Source organism: Octopus sinensis, linkage group LG6 (assembly GCF_006345805.1).
Source record: "Octopus sinensis linkage group LG6, ASM634580v1, whole genome shotgun sequence".
NCBI lineage: Eukaryota > Metazoa > Mollusca > Cephalopoda > Octopoda > Octopodidae > Octopus > Octopus sinensis.
Window position 1 is genome coordinate 45,897,972 of NC_043002.1, and position 4,671 is coordinate 45,902,642.

The 4,671-nt window shown below is 32.5% G+C and overlaps 1 protein-coding gene across 3 annotated transcripts in view; it reads right to left on the minus strand.

Moving 5' to 3' along the window:
• LOC115213026 (WD repeat-containing protein 7-like) overlaps positions 1–4,671 on the minus strand; it is a 117,814-nt gene extending 113,143 nt beyond the window's left edge. For all 3 annotated transcript variants that reach the window (XM_029781929.2, XM_029781927.2, XM_029781926.2), the window contains exon 1: positions 4,540–4,671. The gene's annotated coding sequence lies outside the window, so the exon portion shown is untranslated. The remainder of the gene's footprint in view (positions 1–4,539) is intronic.

Below are 4,671 nucleotides of genomic sequence, written 5' to 3' on the forward strand. Positions count from 1 at the left end.
ATGTTGTACATTAGGATCATGTCAAACCACCACGTTCATGTGAGCATGGAAAAGAAACATTAAATGATGATGATGATGAAGTCTTGGTTGTGCTGGTGAGTTTGTTTACAATATAGGATCCGTTAAAGAGCTTCAAGTACAGATTGAACATTGGAAGGCAAACTACAATACTAGTCCAGAAACATGTGTGGAATAATCTTGTTCAATATGCAGAAAAGGAGTAGGCCATAACTAAATATATGCTCAATAGGAACCAAGCAATAGGAACAAAAATGGTGCAGAGGATTTCACCAGTCATAATGGACAAGAAGCTAGAGCTTCAGATGTGTAAGATGCACTGGATTAACAAAGAGAACTGATTTGTCTAAAACTATTACAACTATACTTAACTGGAAAAATTGATGTCAATGGTGTAATGATGGTGGTGTGTCTAAGTTGCAAACTAATCCAGTGGAACTAAAGTTATTTGTCTCTGGCTCAGAATTCTACTTTGTGTTGTCTCAACATATTTATAACTTATGTCATATCACAACCTGGAACAAATCCAGACTGAATCTTCTCAAATTTCATCCTGTACTATCTTCATTGTAAACTCTTTCTCTTAAACTTCATAAATAATTGCATTAACTTGAAACTACTGCAAAAAGAATTATTTCTGTTTGTTTTTAATACCCTTGTAGAAAGCAAATATTTCTAAATCCTTGGTCTTAGTGGTGCAATGAAACTACCTGTTCAAGAGATACTAAACAGATATAATACTATGACCTGCCTTCTTATGTAAATACGGAGAGAATGATTTAAAAAAACTCTAGATTCCATGCACTCATCCAGTGTTTTTGGAATATAGGGTTACATCAAACAACTTATTACATAAAAGTATACAAGATAGATTTAGCTGTCAGCTGATCCAATTGAGCCAAATGCTTCACTAAGTTCTTTTACTAAGATTGGACAGGAAAATGTGTTTTGCATTGTGATTATGGTAGAATCAGTGGTGTGAACATAGACAAAAGATGAGATCAGGTAGTTTAGTTTTTTCAAGTATCCATTGGAGAGGAAAGTGATAATGACAATTTGATGTGAGAATATAATTCATCTATTCAGTCTTGTCTTAACGGGGGGGCATTTAAAATGTTGACAGTTCTAATTGACCCTCAGTACTTTTTCACACATTTATATATAAATACACAAACATACATTTGGTCAACACACACACAGAGTGAACTCTTTCTCACCCAATACTCAAATTGAAACTCTCAAGCAACCAGCACCCAAGAAATAAATTTTTTCAACATGTTAATCAGAATCAAGAGAACTTGTACTTATTTGTGTTAATCATTCTACTGTAATGAAAATGGATCAGTACAGTAGTACAGTAGTCAATTTTACTGCATTTGCAGCACCTGTATTTTATTTGGTGAATAAAACTTCGTATTTCATTCATTTCTACTATATTTAGAATATTAACGATAATACTGGTGTATATATAAAGTTTTAATGAGTTTTATAAGGTACTATGGTAATTTAAAAAGTGAAGATTACACATACAGTAATGCCAGACAGTGTGTGTGTACACTGACGGTCAGATGAACTCAGTCAGTTCTCATAGCATGTAGGGACTCAACCTATTTCAGATTTTTAGGCAATTCTGTATTGTATTTGATAATTTTGTATTGTCTTGTAATGGAGTAATTAATGATTCTTTGTGGCAATCAAATCATTTTGGCTGACATGATAAGCATTTGACATCGTTTTACCTCTCTACATCCCGAGTTCAAATCATACATCATTGACTTTGCCTTTCATCCCTCTGGTGTTATTGATAAGTACCATTCATGTAAAAATCGACTCTCCATTTCCTATAAATTTAAGTCAGTTGACTTTACCTTTCATCTTATCAAGATCGATAAAACATAAGTCAAATATTAGGGTCGTTATAATCAACTACATCCTTCAAATGTGAGGCGAATATTACAATTCGTTATCTTTGAGGAAGTGATATTAGTGCAGACAATAGAAAAATTAAAGGTTATTATTCAAACAGCAATTTTTTTTTAAATTTTGCTTTTCGAGACAAGAACTATTGTATATTGGAACCATTCAATTACCTACTTATTTTCTATTATTGTTAATAAAGCAAATGCAGAAACAATAATAGTAGCTTTTTTGTTTTTTTTTTTAAAGTATCAAATAAATGAGTTATTGTTTATTAAAGAAAACACAGAGTAACAGTTATCTCTTAAATAGGACAGTTTTTTATATACAACTGGAAAACATGTTTACGATGTAATAACTAGATTAACGGTTTAAAGGTTAAACACATGCAACGTCAAAATGTTTCATTGATAATTTTTTTAAAAAAAGAATAGGTTGGGGGAACAAGTTAATGAAAAACAAGTTCCAATTGATTTTAGCAACAAATGTAAGGGAAACTAGGCAAAGAATTCCAGAAAAGATGACATATAGCAGAATAGCACATTCTTATACAATCGAACACCTGCACCCACGCATATTACACACACACATACACAATATTCTACAGTTAAACGCCTGGTCCGGAGCGTAAGTGATTTCTTCTCATGACATACAACAGCTCACCCTTCTTTACTTTATATGAAACTGACTCATGCCAATGCAAACCACCAATAATCTCTCCAAATTCTAGCGACTATCTTTTGCTATGCGTGCTACTTTTTTTTTTTTTTGTATTTTTTTACTCTGCTTCTGAATATCAACCGCAATACATAATAGACTTATATTAGACGTCCCCAAGAAAGAAAAAAAACAACTTTGAAAGGACATTTTATATTTAAAATGTGTACTTATAGTCATACAAATAAATATAAGATAATTCAAAAATCAATATTGTATTGAGAATTCTAAATTGGGAAATTGATTTTCGCAAAAGAAAAAAAGAAAATGAAAATTATGTTGCAAGACTATTTAGATTTTATCTCAAATAGTCTACAAAATGTGACATGAAAGAGTGAGTGAGAAAAAGAGAGAGAGAGGGATGGAGAGAGAGAGTATCAACACGGAAATTGAATGAATGAATTTTTTGATTGCATTTTAACACGTAGATTTATTAAATCGAAAATAAATAGCATTCAGGTATCCAAGAAACGAGAGCACAATTTCAGTTCCATAGAAACTTACTCAACGAATAAATTGAATTGAGCGCAAAGGTGGACTTTGTGAACTTCGAACAGATTCTAAAGTAAATCAAAAGAAGGAAGTTGCTTTTATGAAGATAATGTCCTAAAGACTTACTCCGTATTACAATGTTAACGCCGAGGATTCGGGAAGAACATACGTCAGAATAAAAATGAAATAAAATAACTGAAAGAACCAATGGAGGAAGCTCGTTATCGTGTAATAATAACATAAGTCCATGACAAACATTAGGCTTTTCTAAAGGAATGCGACAAAAAAATGACTTTAAATCATTGAGTGCATCCATAAGTGTGTGTGCATCCAGTGAGTGATCCTTAAAGTGGTAATGACATTGGTTATTGGAATTGACGTAATACAAATCAGTGCAGAAGATTACGATCGACCATCACCCATCAACTACGTAATGTTGTTAATAAACAGAAGGCCAGCTATAGAAATATCGCATAGGCAAGTGCTAGTGTCATTAAACAGCTTCGTGAAATATCAGAGATAAGGTAGGGGAGGGGCACAACAAGTGAAATATATCACTAATGCATGATGTACAACAACATATCAGTTGACAACTACAATCAGCGGGCACTTTAGTTGTTGATGAAATTTACAGCGAGGCATTATATTTTTTTGATATCCTTTCCTTTATCGCCCTTTTTAGTCTCTAACGTTTTTAATTAGAGACATCAGATCAGAATCTGATTAGTTGAATTGTGAAATTGATAGTAAAATAGATTACACAGATAATCTAGACATAGATTTTAGTGTACGATAGCTGAAATGTAGGATTACTCCAGGAATAGATGGATGCATTACATGCACACATATACATACCAATACATAAGCGAATGACCAGCTATGGCTTCGGTTTGAAGAAATAGCACATACATTAAAGTCGTTTGTGCACATAATGTTTAATTTACAATATGTACATACTTATCAATTGCTATATAATTAATCTTTCACAATCAACAGGAGATTCGACTTAGTTTGTAAAAATATTTTTAACATCCACCACCATACATCAAACCAGTCATTCATATACACGTACATGACTAGATAACTATATCTACAAATATTACATATAGCTATTATAATACAACTGAACCAAACTAAGTGTGAGAACATGTCGAAGTCTATACTTTGATTTATATGTAATATTGATTTGCAACTCAAAAATATTTGCTCCAACTGGTTGTTCAGAGTCAATCTATGAAGCCTACTGCATGTATTACATATATATATTCATGTATACATAGCTGTTGTGTATCGTAATTATATCCTTAACAAGTTTATCATAGACATGAAGTAAATTTAAAGAAGGTAGAGTGGAAAAAGATATACTGTAGAGAAAACGAAAGGAAATCGACTTACGGGATTGGTGTAGTAAACTACCGAGCTTACGCCAGCATCCTCGATTGCAACCAAGGGGTGTAACTGTGATAGAGCTTTATTTTATTTTACCTTTTTTCAGTCGAAGAGTTCGCCTACAACATTCAACAGTTG